Source organism: Meriones unguiculatus, chromosome 11 (genome assembly GCF_030254825.1).
Source record: "Meriones unguiculatus strain TT.TT164.6M chromosome 11, Bangor_MerUng_6.1, whole genome shotgun sequence".
NCBI lineage: Eukaryota > Metazoa > Chordata > Mammalia > Rodentia > Muridae > Meriones > Meriones unguiculatus.
The window spans coordinates 26782921-26807062 of record NC_083359.1 but is presented as its reverse complement, the minus strand read 5'-3'; the positions used below and the strand labels follow the sequence as shown (position 1 = coordinate 26807062).

Below are 24142 nucleotides of genomic sequence, written 5' to 3'. Positions count from 1 at the left end.
CTGGATCTTGAGGTAGAGCTACTCTCAATTTTCTGAGAAATCATGAGATTCATTTCCAAAGTGACTGTGCAAGTTTGCACTCCCATCAGCAATGGAAGAGTGTTTTCTTTTCTCTACATCCTCACCAGCATGTGCTGTCACTTGAGTTTTTGATCTTAGCCATTTTGACTGCTGTAAGATGGAACCTCAGAGTCATTTTGATTTGCATTTCCTTGATGAAGAAAGACATTGAACATTTCTTTTAAGAGTTTCTCTGCCATTTGATACTCCTCTGTTGAGAATTCTGTTTAGGTCTGCATGACATTAATTTAATTAGATTATTTGGTTTGTTGGTGATTAATTTCTTGAGTCTTTATGGATTTTGAATATTAGCTCTCTGTCGGATGTAGGGTGGGTAAAGACCTTTTCTGTCTATAGGCTGTTGTTTTGTTCTGTTGACAAGTGTCCTTTGCTTTAGAGAAGCTTTTCAGTTTTATGAGGTCTCATTTATTAATTGTTGATCTTAAAGCCTGAGCTGTTGGTGTTCTGTGCAGGAAGTTGTGTCCTGTGCAGATGAGTTCAAGGTTCTTCTCCACTTTTTCTTCTAGTAGATTTATTGTCTCTGGTTTTATGTTGAGGTCTTTAATCCACTTGGACTTTAGTTTAGTGCAGGGTGATGAATATGAATCTGTGAATACATATTTCTACATGTGGACATCCAGTTAGACCAGCACCATTTGTTGAAGATGCTGTCTTTTTTTCATTGTATGGTTTTGGCTTCTTTGTCAAAAATCAGTGTCTGTAGGTATGTAGTTTTATTTCTGGGTGTTCCATTCAATTCCATTGATCTACCAATCTGTTTCCATGCCAGTACCATGCAGTTTTTAAAACTGTTGCTCTGTAGTACAGCTTGAGATCAGAGATGGAAATAACTCCAGAAAATCTTTTATTGTATAATATTGTTATAGCTCTTCTGGGATTTTGTTTGTTTGTTTTTCCGTATGAAGTTAGCATTGTTCTTTCAACATCTGTAAAGCTGGGATACAAAGTAGATAAACTGTAATTAATAAAAATAAAATTAAAATTAAAATAAAAAAAGAATTGTGCTAGCCTATATTTTCTTCCTAGCTGACTCGGTGGTCAGGGGAAATTTAATGATGGCATAGTGGTCAAGCTTGGTTCTCCTGGGTGCACTCTTTCAAGGGTGTTTGGGCTGCCTCCAGAGCCACAGGGTCTTGGGCTACTGGATAGTGGGTGACCTGAGGATTTTCTTTTTGTGGCTGTGGATGCCTTTCAACACTGCTTTCTTAGCTTTTGAGGCCTTTGCTTTGGCTTCAGCTGTGGGAAGGGCAAAAGCTTCCTTCTTTGCTTCCGCAGCAATTCATTGTGGATGTCAAGGCTAACAAGCACCAGATCAAACAGGCCATAAAGAAACTCGATGACATTCATGTGGCCAACGTTAATATACTGATAAGGCCTGACAGAGAGAAAAAGGCATATGTTTGGTTGGCTCCTGATTATGATGCTCTGGATGTTGCCAACAAGATTGGGATTATCTAAACTGGGTCCAGCTGATTAATTCTAAATATATACTTATTCCACCATTTAAAAAGAAATTGTGCTGGTATTTTGATGGGAATTGCGTTGAATCTATAGATTGCTTTTGGTAGGATGGCCATTTTCATTATGTTAATCCTACCGATCCATGAGCATGGGTCATCTTTCCATTTTCTTATATTTTCTTCAATTTCTTTCTTCAGAGACTTGAAGTATTTTTCATACAAGTCTTTCCCTTACTTGGTTAGAGTTACATCAAGATACTTTATGGTTTTTGTGGTTTTGTGAAGAGTGTTCTTTACCTAATTTCTTTCTCAGCCATTTATTACTTGTATACAGGAGAGCTACTGATTTTACTTTTTTAAAATTAATTTTGTATCCAGCCACTTATGTATACTATCATATCATCTGTGAATAGTGATACTTTGACTTCTTCCTTTCCAATTTATATCCCCTTGATCTCCTTGAGTTGTTTTATTATTCTAGCTAGGACTTCAAGTACTATGCTGAAGAGAGGCAGAGAGAGTGGAGAGCCTTGCCTTGTTCTTGATTTCAGGGGAATTAAGTTTCCCTCCATTTAGTGATGTTGGCTGTAGGCTTGCTGTATATTTACTATGTTTAGAATGCGCCTTGTACCTCTGATAACGCCACTTTTAACATGAATAGGTGTCGGATTTTGTCAAATGCTTTTTCAGCATCAAAGGAGATGATCATGTCAGTTTTTTCTTTCAATTTGTTTATGTGGTGGATCACATTGATGGATTTCTATGTCTTCAACCACCACCACCCCTGCATGCCTGGGATAAAGCCTACTTGGTCATGGTGGATGAAATCTTTGATGTGTTCTTGAATTCAGTTTACAAGTATTTTATTGAGTATTTTTGTGTCAATGTTTATAAGGTGAACTAATTATATGGTCAGTTTTGGAGAAGGTTCTGTGAGGTGCTGAGAAGAAAGTATATTCGTTTGTGTTTCCATGAAAAGTTCTGTAGATGTCTGTTAGGTCCATTTGATCCATGACATCTGTTAATGTCATTATTTCTGTTTAGTTTCTGTTTCATTGACTTGTCCTTTGGTGAAAGACAGGTGTTTAATTAATGTGTGTGGATCTATATATGGTTTAAGCTTTCTTAATGTTTCTTTAACAAATGTGGGTACGCTTGTATTTGGGGCAAAGATATTCAAAATTGAGATGCCATTTTGGTGGAACCTTACTTTGCTGAGTATGACGTGTCCTTCTTTATTTCTTTTGATTAATTTTGGTTGAAAGTCTATTTTATCAGATATAAGAGTGGCTATTCCAGCTTGCTTCTTGGGTCCAAATGCTTGGAAAACCTTTTTCCAGACTTTTACTCTCAAGTAATGTCTGTCTTTGTGGCTGAGGTGTGTATCTTGTATGAAGCAGAATAAATATTTAATATTTTTACTCCGATCTCCTCTTCTGTACCATTTGGTTGGTGGGTTGAGGTCATTACTATTCAGACTGATCACTGAAATATGCATATTAATTCCTGTCATTTATAGATTTGTAATGTCTGGTGTTTTCTTACCACTCATTGATTTATTTAATGTTCTAAGGATTTATTACTCCCTGAATCTTTTTCAATGTGTTGTCTTTCTCCTCGGTGTGATTCCTTTTAAAAAGCTTCTGTACCACTGGATAATGAAACATAAGCTCTTTTGTTTGTATTAATCATGGAACGTTCTTTTCTTTTAATTATGATGCATAGTTTTGGTGAGTTTCTTTGTTCTTCTGGTTTTCAAGATTTCTGTTGAGAAATCTCTGGGTTTGGTGGGTTCTTTAATGTATTATTTGGTGCTTATTTGTTTCATCTTTCCATATTTTTCTTTACTCTCTACACTTAGTTTTGTTATAATATAAAATGAGGAGGTTCTTCATTTCATCTCACAGGCATTCTAATGTCCACTAAATCTTTATAATAATCTCTTTTTTTTTTTGCTGTAATTTTACTGAATATATGAGCATTCTTACCTGAAGTGCTTCTCCTAGCTCAATGATTTATAAATTTTCTCTTTGATGAGGATTCATGTATTATTCCATATATTTTATTCTTATTTTACTTTGTGGCAATGATTGAATGTTTCAACTTATCCTTCTATCTTCCATATCTGATGATGTACCTGCCACTGCATGTAGTCTGAGTATTTTTATTTGACTTAATGAGGTTTTTGTTTCTAATTACCAATTATCAATACTGTTGTCTTTATTGAATTCTTCTTCTTTGTGGGTGTACATTGTGTGAGTGTGTATGTGTGTATGTGGTATGCATGTCCACATGCTTGTGTGCATGCATGTGTATATGTAGGTCCATGCACATATATGTGCACATGTGTGCAAAGCCAAAGTTCATGTTGGGTGAACTTCCTCTTGATTTGCACCTCAGTTTTTGAGACTGGGCCTGTTACTGAAGGTGAAGCTCACTGACTGAGCTACACTGGTTGGTCAGCTGGATTCTAGGATCCACACTGTGTCTACCTCCCTGGCACTGGAATTTCAGCCATGAGTCTCATAACACTCAGTTTCTTACATGGGTGCTGGTCATCTGAACTCGGCCCTTTTGCTTGTATGGCAAGCACTTTACTGGGCACTCTCTTCAGCCCATATACCCTTCTTCTCTGTCCCATATTGTTGTTCTTACATCAGGCTGGCATTTATTTGTATTCCCTTTGAATGCATTTCAGAGGTGATTTGTATCCTATTCAGTTTTGCTAAACTTCATTACAATTATTCTTCTGAATTCTTCATCTAGAATTTTATCTAATTTGCTCTCATTGGGATCTACTACTTTTGAGAGCATCATACTGCTTTTATTTTCCATGTTTCTTCTATTTCTGCTTTGGTATTTGTATCTTTGAGATTATTTTGGCGGTTTTTACATATCAACCACACTTCATTTGAAGTATTTGCAAGTGTTCACATAAAACTATATTGCAGTAATAGCAAGTGTATGATTTCTCCACCGTGGACTGGTAATATAATTCATTATCTAACTCTTGTGTGCATGGCCCTGAGCATGATTTCCCCAATGACATTCCAAGAATTGAATGTTAACTGCTTTATAAGACCACTATTCAAATACCACAAGAGTTCCTTTAAACTTCAATTCTTTGCAAGGTATAAAGGAATAAGAAGAGTGTGATAGGATCTGACAGAGGGGGTTCTAAGGCCACAACTAGAAAGAAAGTTGTCTTAGCAGAAAAAAAATTAGAACAGAGAAGTAAAGCTGTTGTGAAAATCCTCAGAATTAAAATATTATTAAAACTATGACACACATCAATTCAGAAGTAAAAACAGGATGGATAAAAGAGAAGAAGGGAACAACATAGAGATGAAATGGAAGTATATGTTTTAATTAGAAGAATTGTAGAGTACACAATGAAATGGGTATAGGAACATACTAAACAGTCATATGAATATAATTTAGTGATATAAAATCCAAATCCAGGCATCAAAGAGATATTTTTCCGAAAAGTGAAGTTTTGAGGGTTTGTTTTTGTTTTTTGTTTTCAGGGTCTTTGTACATGCCTTTAATCTAAGGCATGTACAATGTTAATGTTAATGTTAATGTTAATGTTAATGTTAATGTTAATGTTAATGTTAATGTTAATGTTAATGTTAATGTTGGGTATGGGAAATGTTTTCGTTTTCTATCAAAAGTAGCTAGCCCATCAAGGGCCAACATTGCATAAACCTCCTCCACCTACTAAAACTTTTATGTAAATCTTTTAGAGTTTTAAGATGAAAATGTAGTAAGAGGCAAAAAAAGGCAGAACAAGCCAGCAACCCAGTCCTTGGAGGGATGGCTTTGAAATCCTCCACGTGATGTTTTGCATAGTAAACTATACCAACTGTACTGATGAGAGAAGTGCATTTCAATGATCTAGTTAAATCCTGTAGAGCCAGACTAGAGGGTATGTAGTGTCTCAGTGGAGGGCAAGCCCTTTGGATTCAGTTTCTTCTCCCTCGCCAGCAGGTGTCAGTCCTTCCTTGGGTTTCCCCAGCCATCTATCTGCATGCAAAGTTGCTCTGGGGACATTTCTACCTGTTGCTGTGCTGGATGTCATACTCGCTCTGCTCTTGTTTTCCTTTTCAACTAGAAAAGGTCTCTGGCTACCTCTTTGGATGTCCCCTTCAAAAGTCTCTTCCTAACTTCACATCAGGCCAGTTCCCATGTCTTCATTATGTGGTTTTGACTCAGCTATGCTGAGCTCATCAGCATACCTTTCAGGCCCTCCACTGTCATTTACACTAGTGAGATCCCACCCTCTTGAGATTGTACATCCAGGAGACCACTGAATAATCCCAACTTCACACCAATTCCCATCACACTTAAGCCTCTGCCTCCATAGCCTGTGACGAGTTTGCATCTCTCTATCCATGGGCATCACATTTCTGCAGCCAGATCCATCCTTCTCCAGCTTGTGCCTACAGTTTCTGTCTGGGTGTACAGAGCAAACCCTTCCTACATAGCTCCAACTGACTTCAGACCAAGCCATGTGGTCTGGTGACCATTTCACAGTCTTCTTCCTGTTACTTAATGGAGCTCTCGAATAGCTAATTCCTCTGTTTTCAGCTCTTATCCCTCATTGAAGTAGAGACTACTGTTTGTTATCTTCACTCTCTCACCAGCCAACAGGGAAGCTTCCTAATCTTCTAACATACTTAGAACTTTGAGTATTCCCTACTCTTTTCTTAAATGTTTTCTATCCATGAACATGAAATGTATTTCCATTCTTTATTTATTTAATCTTATTTATGTAATAATTTAGTGTTCTTTCTTTATTTGGTCAGAGTGCTGTCATTTTTTCCTGTACAGATCAGCTGTGCTTTCATTTGGATTCATTTGTATTTCCTATGTAGGGATACCAACTATAAATGGTACTGTCTTTGCTACTTGTTTGTTGCAGCTGCACATTATCAAAGAAGTTGAATTTTTATTGATATCCAGAGTAATACTGAAAATCATTTGTCAGGGATTACACCCTTACTTTGTTTTAAATCAGTGAAACAAAAAATTTGCTTTTAAGGCTTATCTATGTCTGCTACAAAATGTGTGTATGCATTCAATAAACTGAAGAAGTTGCCTTCACTTCCTAGTTTACTGTCAACCTTTTAAAGTACCTTGACTGGTGGCTGAATTTTTTTAAACACTTTTGCTACATCAATTTATGATCATGTGATGATGGTATTGATGAGATGGTTAGCTGACTTTTAAACGCTGAACTATTTTTGTATAACAATAAATCTCGCTTCATCAAGGTGTGTAATTCTTTGTATACACTGTTGGATTTTATTTGTTAATATTTTGTTGAGGGATTTTGCTTTTTTGGTCCATAGATATTTAGTTTTTTCGGGTTTGTATCATCAGGGTGAAATGGCAGTTTTAAAGTTTCTTACCCACAGAACTAGAAACTAGAAGTAAAGGGAAAGTTTTAAATGGGTAGAGCTCCTTGAGTGAACATTTGAGACATTTTTTCCCCCAGTAGACATAATCAAATTACTATTTCTGTCTCGTGAGTACTATATCTACAAGTTAGGCTTTTGTGTGGTTTTTATATATTCACCTTTTCTTAACCAAATGAGATTAGAGTAGGGTGAAAAATGATAGTAACTTAAAAAGTGAGTCGTGTTATTCAATTCTCATACTGATGGAAAAATGAAAGCTGTTGGATATAGTATCTGGGTTTATGTTTGAGTTAAACAGAATAACTATAACTACTATTAGGTTATTTTTTATACAAGGTTTGCATATATATGTACCTTTGTAATACTACATCTAATGTAATCATAATTTTCATAACTGTCAACATAAAATAGATATTAGATATTGTGCTTATCTTAGAAGTAGTAAAATTGAGAGATGAAATAACTTCTCAAGATCTAATAAACACTAAAAGGTAGCACAGAGGAAAGTTAGAATCTGGTCTGTCTTAATCAATTTCATTGATATAGAATTGACCCTTACAGGAAATCTTTGGCTTTCTTCTTTAATGACTACAAGTGAAGAGCTGTAGATTGCATGTGTTGTAATATGCCACTGTCTCTATCACTAGTAAGAAACCCATATGTTGGTTATATTAACCTGCATAGGTATTGGTTTTCCCCTCAACAAGTATTACTAGGAAATCAGGGCCATGCCTCATGTATAATCTCAAAAAATACTAGCAGTCACCAGTTTGAGTTTTCTTAGCAGGCCATTCACATTCCCAAAATTTAGGATAGTACTGCATAGTTGACCTCTTAAAACAATAAGTTATTTCCCAATGGTCTTATGATAAACTGACCTTTGACTTCCAGAAATATATTTTTCATAAAGAATAATTAAGGCCATATAGTTTATTTTGCAATATAACACTATTTTTAATAATACAGTCATCTACCTTAGAAATGTGATTCTTATTGGAAAATAAATGAGGTATTTTTTCCATAAATACCTCACAAACAGTATAACCATCTTTTCAGCAAGTGAATTGTTGAATGCAGATGGGGAAAACTGCCTAAAACCTCATTGTGAACCTTGTGGTAATGTTTACTTTTCAAATTAAATGAGAAAGAGAACATAAAATGGATAAAACAGGCTGTGAATTTTTTTCTTGAGATAATAACCAACTGTTCGGTATCTTCAAGCCAGAATTTATGGGGAACAGGATTAAACAAAAATGGATCCTTTTATCTTGTTTATCTTTATTTATATATTTTTTATTTTAAAAAGATAGCCATTGCCCCACTCCATTATGGCTTCTCTTGGAAATAAAATGCTGTTGTGGGCTTAGTGATATCACTCCTTTGTTCTGTAAATGAGCATGTGTGCAGCAAAATATGGAGCCTAAATCATAAATTACAGATGGGAAGTGCTTAGAGGAGGTGAAATCCTGCTGTGTGTCTAGAGTTTCCCGTGCCATCAGGAACGACACAGCACTGTAGATCTGGTAAGAGCATTCTGGGAGTTTTTCAGTATTTCTTTAAAGACACGTGGGTGAAACAAAATTCCAGAATTAAGAGGGGAAAAAAGTGAGCATGTATGATAACTTGAACTTGGCTCTCATGAAAATAGTTGAAATTATCCTTCCAAAAGAACTTATCATAGAATGAAATCCAAAGGATAGCACAGCTCAATCCATCATGAAGTTGACAGAAGAACCAGGAGGAGCCTGCTGTCCTTTATTGCTTTTTAAGTTTTTTGGGGTTTGTTTTGTTTACTGTTTGGTTTATAATGTACAGTTGGGTATGTAGTGTACACTCAAGAGCGCGGATGAAAGAGTTTATCCAATATGACTGATGTCATGGCTTCTAAGAGACTGATCATGCAAAGGCACCAAGACCAAGTCTGACACTAGAAATTAGTATGACCACATCCTCATGCCAGAGAGATAATAGAGTGAAAAAAAATGAAAAATAAACAATGACCCAGTGAGACAATGAAATGACAGCGGGTAGGTGCTACTACTAAGTATGTTAGAATAGAGAGCTGTTCCCAAGATGTCTGACAAGATGTTAGTGGCATTTGGGTGAAGTCGTGCCCCCAGAAGGCTTGTCATAACTGGAAGCATGCTAATGTTGAAACATAACCTATGATAGCACAGACTCAGTAGCTCTGCTTCCATCTTGCTGTGGCAAAAACAAAAACCCCAGTGAGTGAATCCAATGCTGGAATGTATTGAAAATGTCACACTATGGCAGCAAAAGCCTTCTGTTCTTTAGAGCAAAGACAGAAGATATCTCATATGCACTGGTGCTGGTCACATGCTAGAATGGACCTTTTGCTAAGTCTCCAAACCTGGTGCCAAAGGAGACGTTCAGTTATGAATGCCAAAGCTATCAGAAAACCCTATTTGTATAGCCTTTTTTCTCAGATACCTTCTACAGTAGAGAATAACAACAACAAAAAAGTATAGGCTGCCCATGTGTGAGAATAAACACATAAGAATTTGAAATTGGTGTTCAATGACACATCTTTACCAAAGAGCATGTTTTGTTTCATTCTCACATCAATCCATGTTTTTGGTACGTGAGTCTATTGCCATCTTATGTCAAAATATCTCGTTTGGCTTATAAGAATTAATAAGAAGGGCTGGGGAGACGGCTCAGAGGTTAAGAGCACAGTCTGCTCTTCCAGAAGTCCTGAGTTCAATTCCCAGCAACCACATGGTGGCTCATAACCACCTATAATGAGATATGGTGCCCTCTTCTGGCTTGCAGGCAGAATGCTATATAAATAATAAATAAATCTTTTAAAAAAATTAATGAGAAAAGGGAATTACTTTCCTATAGTTAATCTACTCACCAACATTCATTGTTTGCTTACAGTAAACCTATGGTGGTCCTAAAAATAATAAACAAAATCAAGGTGTAATTAATTCGGAAGTTGTTTACATTCACATGGAAGAAACTTCTAGTGCAACAGCTTATGTTTAAAGTAACTTCTGATGAAGAATTGAACTGTCTGTTTGTGATTATTAAGAATTGCCTAGAGAAGAATAGAAGAGAGTAAAGAGAATGAGAAAGGCTCCTTGGAGAAAATATAAAGGATTCACTCAAGTCCATAAACTTTTGTGTTACCCAGTACGTTCTAGGAATTATAATAGAAGGCTATTTATTTTCTTTGTTTTATCTTCTATATAAAAATTACATTGTTACAACTGCAATGGTCTTTATATCGTCAATGAATTAGCTACTAATGGCACCCACACATTACAATTGAAGTCAGAAAGTTTGAGGACCTGAAGTAAATTGCCCAAGTTTATACAGGTACTAAGAAGTCAGCATTAAGAGTGAGATTTTTGTAAGCAAAACCATCCACTTAACCTTGACTTTACATTGTCTTTGTGGCCTTGATAAGGTTTATAAAATCCAGAATCACTATTCCTTTTCTGTATAATACTTATGAGGTGAGGTGGAAATTTAAGTGAGAGTCTGAGCTGCATATAAATTGTTTTATTTTTTGAAGATGACCTTGTAGAAACTTAAGTTTGCCAGATTCTGTAATACTTCTAGCTACATCATGAAATTCCAGGTGAAATAAAGTTTAATAAGGGACTCAGAATATACTAGCCCAACTGAAGTTTTAAGATGGTGGGAAATATGTGTTGTAAAATCTCAAAAAACGGTACGAAATTTGGGGAACTGCGAATACTATTTTCACTGTTAATTGAGGATTCATATAACACTTGATTAATTAATCATCAGAGGCTAGAATCTTGGCTCATGAAAGGCAATGGCAGTGGCCCTAGCATAAATCACATGAACAATCTCTTTGCATAAATCAAATGAACTGCTTGCTAAATGCCAGACATGTTCTAAGAATGTAGGATATTTTTTATGTAAAGACTTTGATTTGATATAGGCCATAGTGAATGAACCTTGTCTTTTCTATCTAGGAATTCAATGCCGTTATTATAAATGGTGACCCAAGTCATTTAAAAGACAAGCAATATTCTCTTCCTGATTCAGATTCTCCTGCTTCAGTTTCTGAAGTTTCTGAAGCATTAGACATTAGACATTCCCTTCAGTTGCTTTTCCTTCTGCTCCCAAAGTTACATTTTAGAATAGAATTACAATATTCTAAATCTGTATCTGTCTAGAATCATTCTCTTTCTGATGAGAAAATCCTCTTTTCTTGGGAGCTGCAAACTTTGTAGTTTAAAATACTGACTTGCACACTCATATCACCTGGCATGTCCAGAGTATCCCTCCCCTGCTTTGTGGCAACAGTGATTGCCCCAAGGGACAGGCATCCAGGCAAAACTGAAGGACTCCGTGTCTTCTTTGAGACATTGGCTGGTGAGGTGTTATCATAAATTAAAAGGTGAGTGTTGGGGTATGCGTTATTTATTATTAGTCCTATAATTATTTGCAGTAGGTGGTATTATTTAACCCACTGTCACAAATAATACACAGATACCTGTAAGATTTTATAACTGTTTATTTACCTTGGGCTGGGCTGACATTTCTACCTATGCTCTCTCAATAACCTCACCATCCACCTCCCAGCCCCCATCTAATGTCATCTGCTTTAACCATCCTTATCTGTGTTACCTTCCATCCATAATCTTATGAATACTTTCTTATATTTGGTGGGTTTTTTTTTTCCATACATGTCATCCTTAAAGTCCTTCCTCCCTGCCCATGTGGTTTCTTCTCCACACTAACTCATTGTGGCATCCTCCTCTCTTCCCATCCGTCTGTTTCCCATGATTCTCTTAAACCCAAAGCCTGGAAACCTTAGCCACACCTACCTCATTCTGCCTTGCCCAGTTTGTCATCCTTTAATCAACCAATCAGGTATAATGTCTTAAGCAGGTTTACACAGCAAGGATAGGTTTATCCCGGCAGTACCAGATGTTGAGGGCCGGTAATTAGCATCAGAATATAAGCATCAGAGTAACAGTGAGGTATAGCAGGAAGGCGTTTCTACTGAGAGCTCTAGGCCTACCCTATACATATTTCTAGAATCTGCAAAGGCTTTGCTGACTCTCCATCTGTAAAGATGTTTCCTATAACATTGAAAGAAAGAGCTGATAATGGTATAAGGAGTCTTTGGAGCTCTGACCATTTCTCTAAAGCAATGATTTTTTTTTTTTTTTTTGCATACATTATTTGAGTTAGGTGGAAGTCAGTTGAACAGAAATTCAAAAGGAAGGCTGACCTCAATGAAACATTAGGAAGCACACTGATAAGTTAAAGCAGATAGTTGAGCATATGACACTGGCTTGTGACCTTACTTGTGACTTAATCTTTCTTAAACAGAGCATTCTTGATCAATGAGGTGCTAACCACGGGTCACAGAAATCCTGAGGTAACCTTTCATCTTCTGCTTTGTGTCCACATTCATCATTCTAACTCTATTGATTCATACTGATCTGCAACTTAGGAGGCTTAGAATGGATTATGGTCACTTTTTCTCTATAAACCAGGCTGACCTTGAACTCAGAGGTTCACATTTCTCTGGATCCAGAGTGCTGGGATGAAAGGCATCTGCCATCCTGCTCGGCTCTGGTTACTTTTCACATCATCATGATAAAGTACCTTACAAAAGCAATTTAAAGGAAGAAGGATAGTTTGGTCTCACAGTTTGAGGGTACCATTCATCCTGGTGTAGTAGCTGTACCATGTAAAGCACATGTAGCTATGGTAGCAGGACGCTGCTCACATTGTGTCTCACACTGGGAAAGAGAGGAAAATGAATGCCCGTCCTCGGCTTCCTATCACCTTCTTCAGGCAGGGAACCCAGTCTGTGAGGTGCCTTGTCCCACATTCGAAGTGGGTCTTCCCTCCTCAGTTAAAACCTCTCTGGAATCATCCTCACAGACACAGCTGAAGGTGTGTCTCCTAGGTAAACCCACATCCGGTGGAACCACTTATGGAGATTAGCCATCACAAAGCGTGAGCTACTCACCACCCAAGTTGGTGTGTCTAACAAGTACAAAGCTTTCATTTCTAAAGAAATAATTCTTCTCCCTGTTTCCATATATCATTCTGCCTTTACCGCTGTCATCGACCTTACAAACATGTGAAGTTAAGTAGCTACAAGGCCTAAACCATTAGAAAATCTACAGTGATGACTGGAATAAAAATGTACCTCATAAGCTCATAGATTTCAGTACTCGTCACCAGGGAGTAGAACTGCTTGGAAATGATTAGGCAATGTGGCCTTGTTGAAGCAGATGAGTCTCTGGGTCTTGAAGTTTCAAAATCCCATACCAAGGCCACTCTCTCTCTTTATCTATCTATCTATCTATCTATCTATCTATCTATCTATCTATCTATCTATCTCTATCTCTGCCTGAAACCTGTGGATAAGGATGTAAAGCTCTCAGACACTGCTCAGTTCTCTCTTTGCCTCTGTCCCTATCTTTGTCTCTGACTCTCTGTCTGTTTGTCTGCTTGTCTATCTATCTGTTCCTTGTGAATCAGGATATAAAACTCTCAGTTACTGCTCCTGCCTTATTCTGGTGTGCTACCATGTTCCCTGCCATGATAGTCATGGACTATTAACTCTGTAGGTAAGCACCTAACTAAATGCTTTCTTTTATAAGAGTTGACTTGGTCATGGTGTCTCTTCACAGATACAGAAGAGTAACTAAAATATCCATTTATATACTTGAAAACCTGAAATCAATAAATAGAACATCATGTACAAAGACTGTTATGCATTTTTTTATTTTTTTTATTTATATTCCTATAGTAGCCATGATTTCTGAAAAAGATACAGTTAAAATATCTAATTCCTTTGAAATGGATATTTACTTTTGTTTTATGCAAATGCAAACACATATGCAATGGACTCTGAAGTGAAATACTTCAATTTAAAATAGGTACCACATCTGAATTTGTCTTGGTGTTTTGTTGCATTGACATTTATCCTTTCAGATAGATCTAGCTATTATGTATGGAGATCCATTTATCATCACATTTAAATATGCATAGACTGTTAAAGCCAATAAGGGTGACAGGACTAAAGGAGTGGCATGGAGAACAAGAACTTAAGATCAAAACTCAGCACTGCTAGTGAATGTGTGCCTTTGATAAGTGTTCTCTCTAAGGAGAGAAGTGACAATCTCCATCTTACTGGCTATATATAATGATCATGTGCAGCCATTTACATAAGTGGCAAGAAAGACTGTATAAAATATAACTATATTCTTTAACCTATATACCTTAGAGCGGCTCTTAAAACTGAGACTCAAGGAGCCTAAAAGGCCTTTGTATCTGAGAGAGTCCAACCAGAAAATAGACATAGTTGGAGATACGTGATAAGAAACCTGTTGTGGGAAGATAGCTTAGGTAGCTGTGGAGGCTGGCTAGGCAAGTGTGCAGTCCATAGGAAAGCCAGGGGGAAGGGCACATCACGCCACTGAGTCAAACCTACCCAGATCATTAGGATAATTTTTCTGACTTAAATTCAACTGATCTTTTTTCTTTTTTTTTTCCTAAGTATGAATGTGAGAGTACACCCTGAGACCAGAAGAAGATATCATATCCTCTGGAGCCAGTTACATGTAATTATAAGCCACCTTACATAGGTGGGGATACCAAATTCAGGTCTTCAGCGAAAGCACCTGGCACTCTTAACTGCTGAGCCATCTTCCAGGCCCAAGTCAAATGATCATTAGCCATTAGTGACTTTTACCACACCTACAAAATACCTTCACAACTCCTACAAGATACCTTCACAACTCCTAGACTGGTGTTCTGTTAAATACTCAAAGCAACAACCTTCTCAACTACACCTCACCGGCTCCAAGCCGTTTCAAAGAGTCTATAGATAAAAAATCTTTCCAACAATGGATAAGGCTAAATTTTCCTTCATAGACCAGCCAAAACAATGTAATAACACAATGGATAAGCCCTATAAGCAGCTATGAGAATCTAGCAAATTTCTATCTATCCTAATATTAAAGAAATTTTAAATTCTTGTTTACTTTGTTAATATAAAATAGTTATATATGATAAAAATGAGCCATATGTTAGTATAAGGTGAACATATTATTATTTTAAAAGAAATAAAAATCATTATTTTAAAATTTCTAACTAGGGTCTCTCTTCAGTTAAATATAGAGTTATGAAATCCACATGAACATCTCATTTGTGTCCTAAATAATTTCAAAGCGTATAAAAGATCACCAATTCACCAAGTCATATGAGAAACTGCTGTCCTGTATAAGTAAAACGAATTTATCCTCAGCAGCTCATTAATTCTCCTTTCATTTGACATTAGTCATTAAGATGTCATTCACAGAATACACAATGAAAAAAAATTGTCTATACTTTATGAATATCACAAATAATTTCTTTCCCCTCATGCATTAATTTGAACAAATTGTTACATAAAAGAATCCCGAACTTTTTCATGACCTCATAACAATGTGACCTGATTCTAGAATATACATATTTGAATTTTGGCTATAAACATATTCCATATCAGTATTCAGTATTTTTATTCTGAAACTTATTTTATGTAAATGCCAGTAAGTGGCTCATGATAATTTGCATATACAACAGGCAAAATATTTATTTTTAATAGTTGATTCATGTTTTTATATTCTGAAAATGAACAGGCTTTGGGATGGGTAGGAAAAAGGACTGAAATGACTGAAATAGGAACATCAGTTTCTTCTTTATCACTTTTTGGCTAATTAAAACATCTGGACAGAAGATAGTCACAGGAAGGCCATAGTTGTGAGCTTAAAAAAAAAAAAAAAACTGGGCAAAATATGGTACAGACTTGATTTGATGAAAATTAATCTGGGCTAGGTTTCAGATGAGTGTCTGAAAGAATTCCTCATTCTATCATTTCATCCTGGTCAGGGCAAAGGAATATAAGCATGTGCTGGTAAGTTTTGGTCAACTTGATACCAACAGAAATCACCTGGCAAGTGGGAACCTTGGTTGAGGAATTTTTAAGATTGAGCTGTAGGCCTATCTATGAAGTATTTTCTTGATTAGTGATTGATATATGGGAAGAAGAGCTGAGCCCACTGTAGTCCTGGAAGGTGGTCCTGGGTTGTTTAAGACAGCAAGCTGAGGAAGCCACGGAAAACATGCAATCAGCAGCATTCCTCCATGGTCTCTAGTTCCATTTCTGCTTCTAGGTTCCTTCTTTGACCCTCCTCAGTAATGGATTGCAACCTAGGAATAAAAGAAAAAAAAATGAGTCCTTTCTTCCCCAGGTAGCTTTTGGTCAATATTCTTTGAAAGCAAATTAGGACAGAACATAATCTTTTAATCCAAAAACTGCAGTACAATGGCAGAACATGTAACTTAGCCTATGGAAGCAGGCCAGGTGAGGGATGGGAATATATAGGTCATGCCCAAAGTGATTGTTGCAATTTAATAGTGACATGCTCTTAATTTGTGAGACTAGGTTCCTTATTTTTGGTATTTGGGGGCTTGTTCATAAAAAATATGTGAGCCTGCATTATAATGAGAAATCTCCCAACATCCAAGCACTCCCAATTAATTTAAAATCGAAGCCGGTGCCAATTAAGCAAATCATGTCAATAGGTCAGTAATCTTGTAACATCTGGTATAGGAACATTGACTTTGACATAAATTAGTAGACGGCAAAAGGCCAAGAAACTCATCATACACTAAGGTTACCTGTAGTTGCTGCTGATTTTGGCTAACCCTTTCCATGGCCACGAACACTATATAGTATAAATTTTTTTTTATTGATACTTTATCATCACTTGCAAAATTTATTTTTTATTTTAATTTTATTAATTACAGTTTATTCACTTTGTATCCACCCTGTAGCTCCCTCCTCCTCCATTCCCAATCCCACCCTCCCTCTTCTCCACCCATGTCCCTCCCCAGTCCACTGATAGCGAAGGTCCTGCTCTCCTTCCTTCTGATCTTAGTCTGTTAGGTCTCATCAGGAGTGGCTGCATTGTCTTCCTCTGTGGCCTGGTAAGGCTGCTCCCACCTCAGGGGGAGGTGATCAAAGAGCAGGCCAATCAGTTCATGTCAGATACAGTCCCTGTTCTATGCATGGTACTGGCATAGAAACTGACTGGCAGATCAATGGAATCAAATAGAAGACCCTGAAATAAACCCACACACTTATGGATACCTGATTTTTTACAAAGATGCCAAAACCATACAATGAAAAAAAGATAGCATCTTCAACAAATGGTGCCAGTCTAACTGGTTGTCTACATGTAGAACAATGCAAATAGATCCCTACTTATCACCCTGCACAAAACTAGAGGTTTTATATTGGATCAAAGACCTCAATATAAAACCAGACACATTAAACCTGTTAGAAGAAAAAGTGGGGAAGATCCTTAAACTCATTGGCACAGAAGACAACTTCCTGAACAGAACACCAACAGCACAGGCTCTAAGAGCAATAATCAATAAACGGGACCTCATGAAACTGAAAAGCTTCTGTAATGCAAAAATTATTTAACAAATCAAATTAATTGGTATAGGCCTACACTGAGACTTCACATTGCATCCTTAAGTTTGCTTAGCATCTATTTGGATAAGGAGCTGCAATTAGCCTGGGAACGGGCCACAGACTGGTGTCATTTACTCAATAGATCAGGTCTGCTGTGTCCTCTTCCACCAACTTAAAAGTTTAGAATATATTTGGGGCAGGTGTCTCTGCCTCAGCAATAATGACAATTCATGATTTGTGGTGGAAGGCTGTCCTGTTCCTTAAAGTTGTGTTTGCCAGCACTTTCCTATGTGGCCCTGAGTAGATTTATCCAACCTCCCTGAGTTGAGCATCCCACCTACAGTACAAAAAAGTACCAGAGCATTAAATGAACTCTAGATACTTTATGGTTTGAATATTCAGCAATTTAACTGGACCATGATTCCGGGTCACATTGTGCGTAGAAGCCATGAGACTCTGAAAGAAGGGGAAAGGAAAGATAGCTTAAAAAGCACTCACATTTTGCAAATGGTGAATGATAAAATACTAAGATCCTCTCTTTAAAATTCCAGACTTTGAATAGTCTAGTAGATTTTATGCTCTCAAATCTTTCTAGTCTGTATTTTATAGCTATTTGGATTTTAGAAGCTGTTTTTCCTTTGGAAATTTTTTTTTCTATGTCCAATTTTCTGCTTTGTTATCTGGAAAGATACATAATTATATATAAACTTCACACTTACTAAGACAGATTCTTTAGTTATCTCTCTATCTCTCTGTGTCTGTCTGATAAACACCATGGTTAAAAGCAATGTAGAGGAGGAAAGGTTCTCTTTGACCTATCCCTCAGGTTCAGGTCCATCTTTGAGGGAAGTCAGGACAGGAACATAAGCAGGAACAGACTAGAGACCATGGAAGAACACTACTTATTCACTTACTCATGGGCTTGGGCTCCACTAGATTTATGCACCACTCAGAACTGCCTAGAGATGGTGCCGCCCACAGTGGGCTTTGTGCACCTGTGTTAATCATCAGCTAAGACCCTCTCTCCCAGACATGATCACAGGCCAGTGTGATCGTAGCAGTTCCTCAGTTGAGGCTCCCTCTTGCAAAGTGATTCTAGGTTGTGTCAGCTTGATATAAGAACATACCAGAACCTCAGCAGTTATGGCATTCGATACTATATTTGTTTCTTCCCACATCTTTTGAGTCCTAAACTTAAACATGTTCTCCTCTTACCATCTCCAAAATAGGCTTGCTGACTACTCTGTTTTGTCTGTTTATGGATCCACCAATAGCTATCCATCACTAAAGCAACTGGCTTCTGACATTTACCCCATTAGTTTAGCTATAAGCAGCTCAGTAAAAGGATCATACATGAATTGAAGCTATCAGTAAACCAATAAATAATCCTGATCTTTGTTTGTATATCTGAAGTGTGATATATTGGCTCCACTTTTTATATTTGATCTAAATAAACAACAATCGGTACAAACCATGGCTACTGAAGAATGAGACTCCTGAAGCTTTGAGAGGAAATTCATCACCCTCACACACATAAAAGTCACTGCTGAAGTGTCTTTTTTCCCCCTTAAGGACTCTTGAAACCCAGCAACTGAATTCCATTCCAGGCCCCCAAATGAGAGCGACAAGGTTATAATTGTCTCCCACTTAACTACATGCTCCAAACATAATGGGCAAAGTCATTTTTGTACCATGCGTAGAGAACAAAACTCCTTATGAATTTCTATATGGCTGGCTCATTGATTGACAGAAAGGAGAAATGAATGCAAGAGCCACATAGAACAGTGATTCTGCTCTATCAGGATGGAGCTGAGAGAACACAGCCTTCACTGTTCTGGGCCTGGGCCCCACACTCACAGGCTTGTTATTCTTCTCCTTCACTCCTGGGCCCAGTGAGGCAGCTCCTTATTGCCTTTTGTTTTGTTGGTTATGGTTCTTTCTTTCCTGTGTCTCTTCTCTGAGTTGCTGAATTGCTTAAGGCCTTGCCTTGACATAATCAGAAAGATGGAAGACGCCATAGAAAAAAAAAAAACTTCAGCCATGCTTTACGGCAGAAGCTATACCACTCCTAAGGACTGTTTCCCATAGTTTCTAATGGAGTCTGCTCGGTAGGGACTCTCAGCTTTGCTGGGGTAAGTAAAAGCTTTTTGCCTTCACGGACACAATGTTGGGATAATTGCCTCTTAGCATCATAGATTCTAAATTCTGAATCAGGCCCATGATATGACTACATTTTTAACGCTGTGTTCGAAATTTCATTTGGCTTGCAGGGCACACAATCCACATCCCTCCTCTGAAAGAACATTGTATTTTTCTGCAATTGATTTCATTATGATAAGCTAAAGGCAAATGCTACTTCCTTGCATGACAGAGCTTGCAGCTTGGATGTGCCCGAACATGTTTTATGATAAATAATATATCCTGCATTCATCCGGTGTAGCCTGAAGAAGCAGATGGAATTAGAGACTTGTTCTCAAATAGAAAAAGAAAAAAAAAAAAAACTACAGCTCAGAGCAAAAGTATGAGATCTCTGTATGGCTTCTCAATTTCCTCAGGATAAACTGGGGAGCTGGCATCCTGCAGGGTTTCCAAATGATAGCAGGGAACTCTGACTTTCTTTTGAGTTCAAAGGAGAAAGCTGTTGTTTAAAGTGTGTGTGTGTGTGTGTGTGTGTGTGTGTGTGTGTGTGTGTGTATTTCCTCCTGATGGTTAGCTGTGCCCTCCAGGAAAAGCTTTGTGCACATACACAGGCCTTTTTCTGGTAAGCACTTTCAACCCAGATCTTCTTTGATGTGCCGTCAGCCTGGTAGTGACTGCATCTCTAAGCACAAGGTGAAAGACCCATTTTGAAAGAAATCGTTGGGGGGCTGAAAGTTATGTCTCCAGAAATGCAGGTCCATAGACATGACCTTCACTCCACACTCGCTTTATAATTCTGACTGGAGGAGTCAGGGTGGAGCTGGACTTCCAGTCACCAATCTGGCACCTGTTCCTCTCTTCTCCCTGTCCCCCTCTGTTTCCAGATCCTGCAGATGTAGCCTGAGAGCATGTGGCATGTTATTCCATTAATACATATGCTGTTACATTAAGCCATTAATCAGGCAAACCACAGATGTTGTTTTCTTTCTACATGTTACTATAATTACCCTTAATAACACCAACTAAGCTTCTCTTTTCATTGCCATCTTTAAAACGGTGTCAGATATTTCATTGCTTCAGCTCTCCACCCACTGATGCTGGATGTCTACCTTGCAGGACTGAGGATCTCTTAGGTTTCCCGGTGTCGTTCTTGAAGAATGTCACAGGGAACTGCACATATGTGTAGATTAATAGGCCCTTCAGTGAAGGTTGGAACCCACATGCTGAGTTTACAATCAAACCGTATTCTCCTTATGCTGGGGGGGGGGGACATTATCTTTTGAGGCATATGGCATTAATAAATCTGTCTGAAGGAGGCTGCCATCCCAAAAGAACTGAGCTTGGAGGAAGACAGGGGAGCTTGATGCAATGGCCTGCTTTAAACGAGGTAAAACTGGTGTCTAGGGAAATGAGCTCTGAGATACTTAAAATGCCAGAGGCCAAGGCGTGTAGCCCCCATGTGATGAGAAATAAAAGTGCCCTATTTGACTCACTTAAACTCAGGTGGCCTGGACTTCCTGAAGCCAGTTTTAGCTACTCACTCACCTTAAAGTAAAACTTAACTAACCAGTCTTAAGTCATGGTGTGGACCTAGGGAGGTCCCTGTCTCATTATTATTTCTCATTCTTCGGTGACATTTGCTTCTAAAGATCTAAATTTCTTGGAGCTATTTTATCCTCCTTAGATTTTTTTATTTGTTTATTTGTTTCTCTGTACACTTTAATCAAAAGATTGAGTAGAATTGGGTATGATAGCCTATGCCTTTAATTCCAGCACTCAGGAAGCTAAAGCAGGAGGATTGCAATTCCAGGCCATCCTTAGCTTCATAATGAGTTTCAGAGCAGCATGAGATACATAATAAGGCCTTGTCGGAAAGCAGCGGAAGGAAAGAGAAGGAGATTTAATAAACGAGTAGTAAGCATGGTGGTGTGGCATCGTATCAAAAGTGTGAGGATCAAGCTTCGATCTGAATTCTAATTTAACTTTTCAGAAACTGTTGGACCTTTTGGAAATCACTCAGCCTGTCTAACTTAGAGGAGTGCATACCTTCTCATCTGACGCAAGGAATGGTCTACAGAGACCCTTAGGAAATAATAATTACTAATTGGAATCAAATGACAATGTCTGTTATTTTAACATTTTTTCCTGATATTGGGAAATGTTGTAGGATACCTTCATATCCAAAAGAGCCTTTACTTTCTGTTTTGAGTGTTTCGGTAGGTGTGGCTTGCTGAGGACGGTGATGCAGTCTTGTGATAGTTAAAACTGTGCACAGCCTGCATTGTTTGTTACTCTTATCTCTTTACCAATGCTTTTGCAGCATGCTCTGGGGAGATACACTATCCATTTGAATGCACTAGATTGAAGAAACAACACAGAATGCAAAGGCACATCAGTTCTTTGCCTCATCAAGACAATTCAGGGACATTTCCAGCTCCATGCCCCACAACAAGATTGATGGTGAACTTTTCACATGCATGTTGTCTTTTGCTTTCAATCCCCACCCCAAGCATAGCTTAGGACAGAGGCTTTCCAAATGTGGTTTCTGGTCCAGCTATTTCAGAATAACTCAGGAATCTCTAAGAAATATAACATCTCAGGTGCTTACCCCAGACACACTCACTTAAAACTCAAGCTAACACAAGGTCTGTTTTGGAGGCTGTTGATATCTTGAGTTCAGAATGACACCCCACCCTACCACTTTATGAAATCTGCCCTGCCACTTTATGAACTGCTGTGGTCCTCAGAGAGAAGGCAGACAGCTGAACAGTGCTCAGAACACGATGGGTGAGACAAATGCTGACTAGGTGATACTAGAATGTGCCATCAAATACCCAGCCCTGGTAGTAAAAGCTCTCTCTCCTCATCCTAGTTCAATTCTGAAGTGTTCATGTGACTATCTTCTGCTGGCTCCATCACCATGGCTCATCTCTTAATCACAGAGGAGTTCAAATTCAGTATCCTAAGGGAGCAGCAAGGCCTTCTAAACTTTAATGAAATCTTGTTCAAGTTCTCATTACGGTTGTTTTAAGATCCATCTGTTCCTAAGTATTTACATTACTCATATATAGAACAAAGTAAGACAATTAAAATACTGTACCAGTGATATAGGGGCATATGCATTCAAATGATGATACACTGAAGAAAGCCTGATTATGATTATCACACCATTCAACCATTCTAACCCTTTATTAGCTGTGCCATTCATATCCCCCCGACTGTGTGTGTGTGTGTGTGTACGTGCCTGATTGCAAAGCCAGCTCGTGTCTTTAGAGTGTATTTTATTTGTTCATCTATCAGATGATAATGAAGAAAGCAAGAGGAAAGGTCTTTCTAATTCCTTGTCTGTGTTGGTGCAGGCATTACTGTATGTAGATATGTTCAGACCGTAAATTCTGAATTCTCTGTGAGTACAACTTTGGTATCAGTAGCTCTGTTCCCCTGACATCAAATTCAAGTGCTTGGGAATAACATTGAAAATAGATGGCTGTGTTGGAAAAATAAAAAAAAAAAAATCAAGACATGAAGAATGTGGCGACTGATGTACATTTCAGAGCTCAAAGGTAATTTCGCTGTATTTTATTATCATCTGTCAAACTTAAAGCATTACCGAGACCAGAAAATAGATTGTCACAGAGGCTTCTGAGGACAATGGTTTCCCTGAGTTGGTGTAAATATATTCAGAGAGACTTGTTCCCACTTAATAACCTGCGTTTTTCCTTCGGAATCACTGATGCATTCACTTACAGCATTTGAAAGGCAGTTTGTCCTCTGCTGTCAAGTGAACTTGATAGAATAACAGGGAAAAAAAACTGAAAAATTCAATCAGTTCTTGTTACTTCTCAGGGGACTTTCTTGACTACTTACTCTATTTAAGAAGGGAAAAAATGGAACACGGTGTTTCTTTGGTCTTGTACAAAGTACCAGCCCAGCTGAACAGAAGGAAATCTCCTTGGCAGACACCAGCAAGGGTTCCCCTCACAGCACTGCCATGGCATGGGATGATGGAGTGCGGGGCCCTTTGGAGGACAGATCTCTGTCTAAGGGACTACACCCACGTTGTCATGCTAGGAGGTCAGATTTTGCACTCATCAGCTTATTTATTGCTTAGGATATGACCGCTAATCTAGGACACCTAAAGCATTCAGAAGAAAACAAGAATGAAAAAATCTTCCCCTCATCAGGAAATAAAGCTGTGTGCTGCGCATAACTGACCATCCAGCGGAGCTATTCCACTTGATTGAGCAGGGAGTTAAGTAAAGCTGTCTGTGTAAGGCAGGGGTTAAAAGTCTTTCCCCGTGTGTGCTCCAGCCCCCTTATCTGTAATCTGAGAAGACACGGCTTCACAGAATTGCTCTGAGAATTACGGTGATCATGTTAGAAATCGCCAGGGTAGATAATACCCACGGAGGTCTCGGTACCTGCCAATGCTAGTCCCAGGGTTTTGCCTATAGAGGACCGCTTACCTTTACCATTTAGCTGCAGATTAACCAGCTCATCCATCATGGTGTGGAAGAAATGGAGCCAAAATTGAAACCCAGAGA

At 38.1% G+C, this 24142-nt stretch overlaps 1 protein-coding gene across 4 annotated transcripts in view; it reads left to right on the top strand.

Moving 5' to 3' along the window:
* The window catches only part of Atp10b (ATPase phospholipid transporting 10B (putative)), a 311951-nt gene that overhangs the window by 47121 nt on the left and 240688 nt on the right, over positions 1 to 24142 (top strand). For 3 of the 4 annotated variants that reach the window (XM_060363836.1, XM_060363837.1, XM_060363834.1), the window contains exon 1: positions 19333 to 19591. The exons of the other annotated variant lie outside the window; for it this stretch is intronic. The gene's annotated coding sequence lies outside the window, so the exon portion shown is untranslated. Of the gene's footprint in view, positions 1 to 19332; positions 19592 to 24142 lie in introns of those variants that run through there. 4 annotated transcript variants of the gene reach the window in all.